Source organism: Polyodon spathula, chromosome 8 (assembly GCF_017654505.1).
Source record: "Polyodon spathula isolate WHYD16114869_AA chromosome 8, ASM1765450v1, whole genome shotgun sequence".
In the NCBI taxonomy this organism is placed as follows: domain Eukaryota; kingdom Metazoa; phylum Chordata; class Actinopteri; order Acipenseriformes; family Polyodontidae; genus Polyodon; species Polyodon spathula.
In genome coordinates this window covers 1,765,605-1,779,022 of record NC_054541.1, presented here as the reverse complement: position 1 = coordinate 1,779,022, position 13,418 = coordinate 1,765,605, and the positions used below count along the sequence as shown (strand labels likewise).

The 13,418-nt window shown below is 40.3% G+C and overlaps 1 long non-coding RNA gene across 1 annotated transcript; it reads right to left on the bottom strand.

Moving 5' to 3' along the window:
- Window positions 1-7,868: 7,868 nt before the first annotated feature.
- Window positions 7,869-9,177, bottom strand: LOC121320219. Its single transcript, XR_005950796.1, has 2 exons — window positions 9,074-9,177; window positions 7,869-8,932 (listed from the first exon to the last, which is right to left on the bottom strand). It is a non-coding gene; the product is annotated as an uncharacterized LOC121320219 (long non-coding RNA).
- Window positions 9,178-13,418: the final 4,241 nt, after the last annotated feature.

Sequence of the window (13,418 nt, the reverse complement as noted above, 5' to 3'; positions counted from 1 at the left end):
ATGAAAAAAGTAGACAGTTTTGAAGCAAGATTGAAGGCAAAGGCACATTTTCAGATGGGATTAACATGACCTGAAAGAATACAATGATGAAGACATTAGAATATGCTGATTGTGTGAATAAAAACAAAGCACAGCAATATGAATGCATAGGTAAAGGCATCTCCACCTGACTGATGTGTGAACATGAAGTGACAAGGAGGTGTGTAGAAATGAGTAGCAGCTGTAAAGTGGAAGCAGATCTGAAGTGTGTATCGTTAAAGGATTCTGAGGTTCTGTATGGTGGGAGGTAACACCAAATGTGTCTGAAAATGAACGATCATGTTGAAATCACAGAATCTAAACTCTGCATAGACAAAGGCTGCATTCTGTCATTTTATTGTTATTTTATGTTCCTGTAACACGACTCATTCGTTGGTTTCAGACACTTGTGATGAGGAGGAGTCAGAAAACAGTGTTTGTGATGTGATGGTGATAATCATAGAATACTGCTATGTATCTAATGTGGAGAATCTCTCTTAACAGCATTCTGAGGTTCTGTATGGTGGGAGGTTACATCAGATGTGTCTGAAAATGAACGATCATGTTGAAACCACAAAATAGGTTTGTTTATGTCACTTCTGGTGAGGTGTGTGTTTAGAGAACATGAACCGGTTTGAGCTGCAGTGCTGAAGCATTCAGGCAGGTCTGTTCAACCCACTTTCTGTACGTTTTGTGCAATTATTTAGTACATCTGGGATTTTCATAGAGATAAAGGTACAGCAACATGTTGTACCCAAATTGTTACAATGTAAGGCCACATGTTAGCAGCATTATAAAAGGGAAGGCATGTGTGCGCTTTACAGGTGTTCTTGGGGTTGCTCTTGGAGATGTGTGTTCCGTATGTTACTGATTTAAAAAAAAAAAAAAAAAAAAAAAAAGTTTTATTTTATATGGTTCTCTTTGTCTGGACTTACTTATTTCTGGACCCAAGTACATAACAACACATTGTTTAGAACTGAACATTTATTTTTAAAAAATAAATAATACTTTGAGTATAAAACATTTGTACTATGTACAGCAGGTGTCACACAGGGGAACTTTACACTATGTCTCTGGCTCCTCTTCTTTACAGTGTCTCATCACACACATTTTGTCTTTTTGCTCTGCTGACTTTTAGTTATCAAAGCCATTTGAAATGTGTCTATCTATCAGAAATGAGTAGCAGCTGCAAAGTGGAAGCAGCTCTGAAGAATGTATCGTTAAAGGATTCTGAGGTTCTGTATGGTGGGAGGTAACACCAAATGCGTCTGAAAACGATCATGTTGAAATCCCAGAATCTAAACCCTGTATTGACAAAGGCTGCATTCTGTCACTTTAGTGTTATTTTATGTTCCTGTAACACGACTCATAAGTTGATTTCTGACACTTGTGGTGAGGAGGAGTCAGAAAACGGTGTTTGTGACGTGATAGTGATAATCGTAATGAAACAGTCTGATTCTTGTATAAGTTAATATGTTGTGTGTAGGGTGTCTCATTGTATAAGAGATGTCATTTCATGCAGTTAGTGAGACAGGTCCACAAAGCACAGCTAATGAAGAATCTCCACAAAAACACAACAAACATAAAACAAAGGTTTTACTCTTTAATTGTGTGAGTGTTCTGTACACAGGATGACATCTGTACAAGGGATAGCCTGTCACAGTGATTTACACAAGATGACATCTGTACAAGGGATAGCCTGTCACAGTGATTTACACAAGATGACATATGTACAAGGGATAGCCTGTCACAGTGATTTACACAAGATGACATCTGTACAAGGGATAGCCTGTCACAGTGATTTACACAAGATGACATATGTACAAGGGATAGCCTATCACAGTGATTTGTTGATTTTGTAGATGTGATTTGTAATTTATTGTGCAATACCAACAATTATAGTTGAACTAGAGAAACCTACAATACAGTTGTATACCAAGTATGTATTATACTTTTATCATCTTGTAACAGGGGTTATGGTGTGGGTATCCGCTGAGAAACATGAGATGAAGGGTTTGTATTTAAAATGCTGCTCGGGCGTCCAGGTTTTATTTATTTTTAAGCCGTTACAATATTGATGCCCACTACTAGGGTACCAGCAATGGCACCCCTAGGGCCGGAGGATATATACTTAGCAATACATGAATAACAAAAAGGAAAAACAAAACAGTTCAAAAACTGCTAAGAAATAAAAGGTGGCCAAGCTCGAGTCGTGTGCTACTCCCACTACACAGGGAGGCCCCGCACCAGGAACCTCGGCCCTTGTGCTAGTCCCACTACACAGGGAGGCCCCGCACCAGGAACCTTGGGCCGTGTGCTACTCCCACTACACAGGGAGGCCCCACACCAGGAATCTTCCTAACATAAACTAAATAAACTGTGGTGGGATTAAAACTCCCAGAAAATAATCCCTACCATGAAGTCCTTCACATCCAGGCTGAGAACCAAACAGCACCAACAGCACAGCACCAAGAACAACAAGGAAACTGGCATTGCAGCCTCTTTTTAAAGGCAGGTGAGCAGAGTTAATTGCCTGTCAATTGTTCAATCCGCCCCTGGCCACCTGCTGCTCATTCCTTTTAATCAGGTAAGCAGGTAGGGCTAACCTCCCAGCCCTGCCATCTAATTAAACACATCATCCTTTACAACCCAACCCATATTTTATTTAGAAACTCCAAAGCAAAACATACTATTTACAGGGGCAGGCCTGAGCCCTGCCACACCTTTAAAAAAAAAAAAAAAAAAAAGCTGCACTGGGTCACTGGTAAAAGTGAAGGGTACTGCTAAATTTAATTAGACAGCAACCTGAACCATGAATTACTCTAAAATAAAAAAGACAAATAAACAAATACATTAAAACCTTCAGAAATGGAATAGCAAGAAATGTATGCTTATAACAATGATGGTTGTATTTCATTAGTTTATGTGACCACTGTTTTTACCATTTGATCTGTGGCAGAGTCTGGTTTAAGTGGTTGGTTTGATTTCAGTTCAGACATGTTAGAAACAAGCAGTTTGATGCATAGAGGGACTTGATCGTTTATTAAATAAACAAGTAGACACTTCCCTGGTCTCTCAGAAGGGCTTCTCTCTGGTTCAGTTGATATTATACACTTCCCTGGTCTCTCAGAAGGGCTTCTCTCTGGTTCAGTTGATATTATACACTTCCCTGGTCTCTGAGAAGGGCGTCCCTCTTGTTCAGCTGATATTATATACTTCCCTGGTCCCTCAGAAGGGCTTCTCTCTGGTTCAGCTGATATTATACACTTCCCTGGTCTCTCAGAAGAGCTTCTCTCTAGTTCAGCTGATATTGTACACTTCCCTGGTCTCTCAGAAGGGCTTCTTTCTGGTTCAGCTGATATTGTACACTTCCCTGGTCTCTCAGAAGAGCTTCTCTCTGGTTCAGCTGATATTATACACTTCCCTGGTCTCTCAGAAGGGCTTCTCTCTGGTTCAGCTGATATTATACACTTCCCTGGTCTCTCAGAAGGGCTTCTCTCTGGTTCAGCTGATATTATACACTTCCCTGGTCTCTCAGAAGGGCTTCTTTCTGGTTCAGCTGATATTGTACACTTCCCTGGTCTCTCAGAAGAGCTTCTCTCTGGTTCAGCTGATATTATACACTTCCCTGGTCTCTCAGAAGGGCTTCTCTCTGGTTCAGTTGATATTATACACTTCCCTGGTCTCTCAGAAGGGCTTCTCTCTGGTTCAGCTGAGACCCCAGATTGGAATCATTGACCTGTCCCCTGCATTACACAATGCTGTGGAATGTCTGTTTTGCAGTCCGGTCAGTTCGGGGGTTTTGTCTGACATTTTTATCCGGTCACATTTCATACAAACACCCCTTTCATCTGTGAGTGCTCTGAGAAGTCATTGGCAAACTAAAAGTGTATATAAAGCATTTACTTTTATTTTGGTACAGTTTATTTGCAGTATTACTGGTTTACTTTAAATTTATATTGGTATAATTTGCTTGATATTATTACAAATGAAATATGTCAACACATAAGATTGATTGAGACACCGGAAGTAAAGAGTTTGTGTGGTTTGAGAATTTTATAGCAATTTCTGGGGAATAGGAATTGAAATAATTTTGAAATCTGATGCCTGGTGTGCACCTTCATGTTCACACCTGATTCTGATGGGGTTAAAGAACATGAAGTGATTTGAGGTTCAGTGCTAAAGCATCAGGCAGGTCTGCCCAACCCACTGCCTGTACATTTTGTACAATTATTATTCAGTACATCTGGGGTTTTCAAAGAGATAAAGGTACAGCAACATGTTCTGTTACCTGAGGAATGCTACAACACTCCCTAAAAGTTGTTGAACTATTTTGCAATATAGGCAAAATACAAGACATTCTTTCTTCTGTTTGAATTCATCAATTTAGAGCCTTGTGATAAAAAATAAACACAACACATGGTTTAGAATTGCACATTTATTATAACAAATACTTATAACATAAAACATTGCCATATACAACAGTTTTTACAATTAAAAATGTGTTTTACTATGTGGATCATTTACTGCTGCGGTCAGGTGGAGATTGTGACTGAGCAGTATCCAGTTCAGTGTGGTAAATGTGTCAAGGTGTCAAACTCAGGGGAACTTTACACTGTCTCTGGCTCCTCCTCTTTACACTGGTCACATGGGTATATTGTGTTTCTGGCTACTTAGAACGAGAACTGTATGCTGAACCTGTTTGAATGTGATCCAAAACTGACTGAATCTTCCATAACTCTCCATGTGAATATTGGGCACGATCACCGATATCCACATAATGCAGAAATCAAAGCATTTCACAGAATTGATTAAAAGGCACAAGGTGTCTAAAGGCTGGAGTTAGAAGCTCCGCTTCTGTGGTCCAGCAGTCCTTCAATGTTGGTTTCTGCACAAGTCCTATGGCAAAGAAAACCCAGAGCTCATTCAGTGCTGCACTCTGAAATCCTTCTGATTGGCCGGGTGCATGTAATCATGCACAGACAAGTGGTACAAAATACACTTGGCATTTTACTGGCGTTTGTCATAAAGCTCAGAGTCATTTGAAATGAAGTTACTGATAACAGTTAACATTTTAAAATGTTAGTCAAGTAGACAAACATTGTGACTGGTGTCTTCTACAGCATACAAAGAAAACAACGGTGAACAGAATCAAATAACAGGGCTGTACTTCTCCCCTGTAGCAGCTCTCTTTCAACTCCCCTCATTAAACCCCTGCTCTGTCAGTGACACTTCACCACAGTGAATGTTAGCTTAGTAACAGACTCTGAAATGGGATGAAGCACAGATGAGTGTTTCTGTAAGGCTTATTCTATCATGTGGGGCCGAGAAAGGTTGCAGAATCCTAACATGTTGCCTTATTCTTGTATGTTGCTTGTTTGTATTACTAACTCTGGGCACATGCACACTGCATTAAACTGTTTAATAAACCGTGACACTTTTTATTAATGCATCACACATATATTTATCTTTTTTGCTGAGCTGTCTTAGTTATCTCAGCCATTTGAAATGTATCTATCTGTCAGTCTCTATCTGTTACCTCTTCTCATTAGTGAGAGGATTGAGAGGTGTGTGACTGAGCCTGCTGTCAGTGCCACCTTGGCCTGGTAGCTTTGGTGCCAAACAGTAGAAACGAAGCATTCAGGTCTTTCGGGTGTATTTGTGATGAGTTCACTTGTGTGGATTGTGCTTTCAGTTTGCACACTAGTCACAGATAGTTTAAATTATACACATTTAAAAAAGACTCTGCAAAGCCCTGTGTTTTTGTACTGGTGTGGGGAGCTGTGTTGAACATATACCTTTTTAAAGGCAGGAAACAATGTTTTATTATATTAAGGCCATGATAGAAAATAGTTAAGCCTGATTGTTGTTAAAAGCTGTTCCCCATATGAAAAAAAGCTAGACTGTTAAGCAAGATTGAAGGCAAAGGCACATTTTCAAATGGGATTAACATGACCTGAAAGAATACAATGATGAAGACATTAGAATGTGCTGATTGTGTGAATAAAAACAAAGCACAGCAATATGAATGCATAGGTAAAGGCATCTCCACCTGACTGATGTGTGAACATGAAGTGACAAGGAGGTGTGTAGAAATGAGTAGCAGCTGTAAAGTGGAAGCAGATCTGAAGTGTGTATCGTTAAAGGATTCTGAGGTTCAGTATGGTGAGAGATAATAAGTTTGTTTGCCTCACTTCTGGTGACGTGTGTGTTTAGAGAACATGAACCGGTTTGAGCTGCAGTGCTGAAGCATTCAGGCACGTCTGCCCAACCCACTGCCTGAGCTGGGCAGGACACCAGCAACATGTTACAGCTTCATTCTAACAATACAGGACTATCTGAAATAACACTGAGACTGGTATCTCCAGACAGCTTCATTCTAACAATACAAGACTATCTGAAATAACACTGAGACTGGTATCTCCAGACAGCTTCATTCTAACAATACAAGACTATCTGAAATAACACTGAGACTGGTATCTCCAGACAGCTTCATTCTAACAATACAAGACTATCTGAAATAACACTGAGACTGGTATCACCAGACAGCTTCATTCTAACAATACAAGACTATCTGAAATAACACTGAGACTGGTATCTCCAGACAGCTTCATTCTAACAATACAAGACTATCTGAAATAACACTGAGACTGGTATCTCCAGACAGCTTCATTCTAACAATACAAGACTATCTGAAATAACACTGAGACTGGTATCTCCAGACAGCTTCATTCTAACAATACAAGACTATCTGAAATAACACTGAGACTGGTATCTCCAGACAGCTTCATTCTAACAATACAAGACTATCTGAAATAACACTGAGACTGGTATCACCAGACAGCTTCATTCTAACAATACAAGACTATCTGAAATAACACTGAGACTGGTATCTCCAGACAGCTTCATTCTAACAATACAAGACTATCTGAAATAACACTGAGACCTCCAGACAGCTTCATTCTAACAATACAAGACTATCTGAAATAACACTGAGACTGTATCTCCAGACAGCTTCATTCTAACAATACAAGACTATCTGAAATAACACTGAGACTGGTATCTCCAGACAGCTTCATTCTAACAATACAAGACTATCTGAAATAACACTGAGACTGGTATCTCCAGACAGCTTCATTCTAACAATACAAGACTATCTGAAATAACACTGAGACTGGTATCACCAGACAGCTTCATTCTAACAATACAAGACTATCTGAAATAACACTGAGACTGGTATCTCCAGACAGCTTCATTCTAACAATACAAGACTATCTGAAATAACACTGAGACTGGTATCTCCAGACAGCTTCATTCTAACAATACAGGACTATCTGAAATAACAACTGTGCTGAGACTGGTATCTACAGGTTCATTTATGTATTACAAAGGTTCAGTCTCAATACCTGCAGGTTCACACTAAGTGAAAGGCAGGAGTTTCTGCCAGAATGAAATACCCATCAGTATGCAATCCCTCCATCCCAATCACAGAGACAAAGAAAGGAGTTTCTGAAATGAAGCCTTTTGTGCTCATAAAGCATTCCTGATGGTACCCCCGACATCACTCAATACAAGCAGACTGGCAATTCTGAAAAGTAAGTGTTCAGTGTTAACATGATGGGAAGGTGTTACTTTATAAAGTAAATATCGCTGCTTTTCAATATTGTCATGTGACAGGGTGTCTCAAGGCCGTGCAGCAGCCTCAACCAATCACAAGTGGAAGTTTTTAAACTGACAGACACTCGGTCAAGACCCGTCCATCTGCTGATTGAGGATCAGCACAGCAAATCACTTGATGCCCTTCCCATCAACCAAGCACAGCAGGCAGTAAGTCTCAATCGAGCATCCACTAGCAAACAATTATTTAATTAAACATAATTACAAAAACACACAAACAAACCCATTTTCCCGTGCAGGGGTCCCCTGCCACATGTACTCAAAACCCTGTTGGTTTAAAGTTAGAGGGAGGGTTGGCTTGGGCGGGATGCTTTGATAAATTAGCTAATTGGTGAACAACATGCATATTGTTGTATAAAAAGGTAAAGCTGCTGCTTCTGGTGGATCTTCTTGAGGGGTGGCTCCCTCTTCTGTTGGATTTACTCAAATTGTATTTATTGTTAGAAAGATAAGAGGACCGATTAGACAGATCATCAAACTAGTTTTTGTACCGGAATGCACTGGCATTTATCTTATCCGTGCTTTCTCCCCCCAAAATAAATATTAAGTGGGCAGAGACTGTGTGATAGCAATACATATTGATTAAGTGGCAGAGAATTATAGCAAAACAGATTTATAACCATGTAAAATAACCCCCTACATAGTGTCCTGGGATAGACTCTGCAGCTCCCTGCCCCATCACTGTGCTGGTGTGAGGGCTGTGATGTCCTGGGATGGACTCGACTGCAGCTCCCTGCCTCATCACTGTGCTGGTGTGAAGGCTGTGGTGTCCTGGGATGGACTCTGCAGCTCCCTGCCCATCACTGTGCTGGTGTGAAGGCTGTGGTGTCCTGGGATAGACTCTGCAGCTCTCTGCCCATCACTGTGTTGGAATGAAGGCTGCTTCTCTGAGACTCAGACGAGGATAGTTCCTGCCCCATCACTGTGCTGGTGTGAAGGCTGTGGTGTCCTGGGATGGACTCTGCAGCTCCCTGCCCCATCACTGTGCTGGTGTGAAGGCTGTGGTGTCCTGGGATGGACTCTGCAGCTCCCTGCCCCATCACTGTGCTGGTGTGAAGGCTGTGGTGTCCTGGGATGGACTCTGCAGCTCCCTGCCCCATCACTGTGCTGGTGTGAAGGCTGTGGTGTCCTGGGATAGACTCTGCAGCTCTCTGCCCATCACTGTGTTGGAATGAAGGCTGCTTCTCTGAGACTCAGACGAGGATAGTTTTCATAGAAATCAATTGTACTCTTCCTTCTGGAGTTAAAGAGAAAGCATCATCAAGTGTAATTCATATCCAATTTTATTTAACTAATCAGAACAGGCTTAACAAAACACAGTATTTAAATCTATTAAACCAGTTAAAGGGAGTAAAAGTTTCATACTCAGTGCCCTTACCATATTGTTTTCACTCAAAGCCTATTCCCTGTCAGTGAAGCTCTTACTTTGTGCTTTGAGGAGTGTCTTTTTATTAACTGTGGGTGTGTTTCTCAGGTGCTAAACTTGGCAGGCAACAGTAAAGTAAAACCAGGAGATGTGCTTTGACTTGTTCATTGGCGCTATTCGATCTGATTGAAACTGAAGCGGAAGAGAATTATTAAACAAAGGACATTTCTTTGCCTTTGCAGATTCTGCTGTTTTAGAGTCTGGTTTTCATGTTCTGTTCCAGTGTAAGACACTTTTTGTCCATTTCTAAAGGAGAGTTTGCGAGCTGAACAGAAGCACAGACAGGCAGCAGATGAAGGTGAAAGCATGTAAGCACACTGCTAATGAAAGCTGTTACACCTGAGGGTTTAAAGTGATGCCAATATGAATCTGAAAATAAGAATTATCTAAATGTACCTTTTAGATTTTGAAATTTTAAAAAATGACATGAATTTTTGTCTGAGCCGTCACATTGATGAGCAGTTGAGTTTGTCTGTGTGTTTGTACTGATGACATCCTCTCTTGTGGGGTTGGTTAGGGTTATGTCTGAGAACATAAGAACATAAGAATGTTTACAAACGAGAGGAGGCCATTCGGCCCATCTTGCTCGTTTGGTTGTTAGTAGCTTATTGATCCCAAAATCTCATCAAGCAGCTTCTTGAAGGATCCCAGGGTGTCAGCTTCAACAACATTACTGGGGAGTTGATTCCAGACCCTCACAATTCTCTGTGTAAAAAAGTGTCTCCTATTTTCTGTTCTGAATGCCCCTTTTTCTAAACTCCATTTGTGACCCCTGGTCCTTGTTTCTTTTTTCAGGCTGAAAAAGTCCCTTGCGTCGACACTGTCAATACCTTTTAGAATTTTGAATGCTTGAATTAGGTCGCCACGTAGTCTTCTTTGTTCAAGACTGAACAGATTCAATTCTTTTAGCCTGTCTGCATATGACATACCTTTTAAGCCCGGAATAATTCTGGTCGCTCTTCTTTGCACTCTTTCTAGAGCAGCAATATCTTTTTTATAGCGAGGTGACCAGAACTGCACACAATATTCAAGATGAGGTCTTACAAGTGCATTGTACAGTTTTAACATTACTTCCCTTGATTTAAATTCAACACTTTTCACAATGTATCCGAGTATCTTGTTAGCCTTTTTTATAGCTTCCCCACATTGCCTAGATGAAGACATTTCTGAGTCAACAAAAACTCCTAGGTCTTTTTCATAGATTCCTTCTCCAATTTCAATATCTCCCATATGATATTTATAATGTACATTTTTATTTCCTGCGTGCAGTACCTTACACTTTTCTCTATTAAATGTCATTTGCCATGTGTCTGCCCAGTTCTGAATCTTGTCTAGATCATTTTGAATGACCTTTGCTGCTGCAACAGTGTTTGCCACTCCTCCTACTTTTGTGTCGTCTGCAAATTTAACAAGTTTGCTTACTATACCAGAATCTAAATCATTAATGTAGATTAGGAATAGCAGAGGACCTAATACTGATCCCTGTGGTACACCGCTGGTTACCACACTCCATTCTGAGGTTTTTCCTCTAATCAGTACTTTCTGTTTTCTACAAGTTAACCACTCCCTAATCCATGTACATGTGTTTCCCTGAATCCCAACTGCGTTCAGTTTGAGAATTAATCTTTTGTGCGGGACTTTGTCAAAAGCTTTCTGGAAATCTAAATAAACCATGTCATATGCTTTGCAATTATCCATTATCGATGTTGCATCCTCAAAAAAATCAAGCAAGTTAGTTAGGCACGATCTCCCTTTCCTAAAACCATGTTGACTGTCTCCCAGTACCCTGTTACCATATAGATAATTTTCCATTTTGGCTCTTATTATAGTTTCCATAAGTTTGCATATAATAGAAGTCAGGCTTACTGGTCTGTAGTTACCTGGTTCAGTTTTGTTTCCCTTTTTGTGGATCTGTATTACGTTTGCAATTTTCCAGTCTGTCGGTACCACCCCTGTGTCAAGAGACTGCTGCATGATCTTGGTTAGCGGTTTGTAAATTACTTCTTTCATTTCTTTGAGTACTACTGGGAGGATCTCATCCGGCCCAGGGGATTTGTTTATTTTAAGAGCTCCTAGTCCCTTTAACACTTCTGCCTCAGTTATGCTAAAGTTATTTAAAACTGGATAGGAACTGGATGACATGTGGGGCATGTTGTCAGTATCTTCCTTTGTAATCACTGTGATGAGCTGATATGGGCAGTTCAGTTTGTCTGCGTGCGTGTTTTGTTCTGCTGATAACCACTCTTATAGTGTGAGTTTACAGTGGGGTTGGGAAGGGTTACATGTGCTGGCAAGAATTAATAGCCGCTGTTATTTCTGTTGTACTGCACTAAACCATAAACTGTAGCTTTCATATGAGCGCTTTAAAAAATGGAGGAATAGCTGAAACAAACAGAACTCTACACGCCTCTTATAGAAACAAACGGAACTCTACACGCCTCTTATAGAAACAAACGGAACTCTACACGCCTCTTATAGAAACAAACGGAACTCTACATGCCTCTTATAGAAACAAACGGAACTCTACACGCCTCTTATAGAAACAAACGGAACTCTACACGCCTCTTATAGTTACTGTACCGAGCAATGGTAGAAATATAATAGGCAGTTGGCACAAGCAGAACACTTGTGACAGGCTCGGGTGTGTGTGTCTTGTGATTGGTTGTTGGAAAGTACTAGCTAATATAGCAGTATGTATATACAACCATCTGGTTGTCTTCATCCTGCCTGACACACACACTGTCCTCTCGGCATGAGGGCAGTGCAGATCTGCAGTGGAGCAGATTAACACCAAGGGCCTGTCACAGATAGGCTTGTGGTGACATCAGACCAGGAAGAGACGCGCAGTAGTGGAAGGTTTGAAGCGCTCTTGTGCAAGTTTATTGTCAATAAAAAGATTTAAACAAACAAAAACAGCACAGTGGCCAAAATAGACATGGAACAAAACAAGCATTGTGCTGGTGTAAACCAGCCTGGGTAGCCAGGAAAAACACAGGCACAACTTTTTTTTTTCAGTTCAAAGCTCAACTAACTTTATTAGCTTACACAATAACAGCATTAATTACATTATACATGTAACTCTACCAGTAGATGACACAATCTTCTTGACAGTCTGGACTGCTCTCTCTGCAGCCCATTTGCTTGGGACTGGTATGGACTTAATGATTTGTGTACAAACCCGTAAGCACTGCAGAATATAAATATGGAAATATGGAAAATAGTCCATTACAATCGAGTACTGTTGACCTTTCATCTCGCACAAATCCGCAGCAGTCATCATCCGGTCTTGCAATATGGCACTGCAGACAAGAAGCGACCTTGTTTTGAATTGCTGAACTGATCCCTGGCCACCATCCTTATTGGGCACTTGGTCAGTCCAAGGTTATAAGGGTAAAGGTGGTCAGTTTTGTACTTGACTCGTCCAAAGGGATTTTCCAAAATCCACTTGAGGCACCTAAGCTTGAAAAGACTGTAGCCCCAGCTAGTTTTGGCATAATTTCTTCCAGAGTAGGCAAGATGTAACTTAACATACTTAACATATATATAGCAAGTGTTCCTTGTTTTGAATTATTTACAGGTTATTGAATAAACATAGTAACTTGACTTCAAATCATCTGATGTCAGTACTTGATGGCTAGTTGTAATTAGTAATGTTGCCATGTATTCTATTTTGGCCAGGTTACAATATTTATACTAAGATTGTTATAAATATTTGTTAGAATTAAACAGATGTATAATATGTAGGTTGTTATATAATGGGTCTTTTATTCTGAATACACTACAGCAGAAATTATTTGGTGGTTTGCACAATATTATGCTACTGTTGCTTTAATTGGAAGAGATACGCGCTGTGACGTTGCTGCTCATTGAGTTCCGTGTATTTTAATTCAGTGAACAAAAGAAAACTTGTGCCTAAGGAAATAGGGTACAGAGCGAAGAAATCTTGTCTTGGACATTGAACACTTTGTGAACCCGGCTAAACTTTACCGGCTTATGCTGTCTGCTTAGTGCACACGCATTTGCCTTTTACTCTTGGTTGCGTTAGGGACCAGAGTTCGGGTAATCGAATACACAAAAAGGTTGCACACTGTGTATTCAAATAGAAAACTGTTTGAAATTCCCATCCCTATAGTAATAAACACTATTAAAACAATATACATAACACAAAATAATAACAATCCTACTTGGAGCGTTTCGCTTGTGTCACCTCTCCCAAGTCAGCGCCAATCTTGCTGAGTGATACCAACAAGTCCTGGAAAGATTGTGAACGGCGTTTTTGACCAGAACACATCGGATC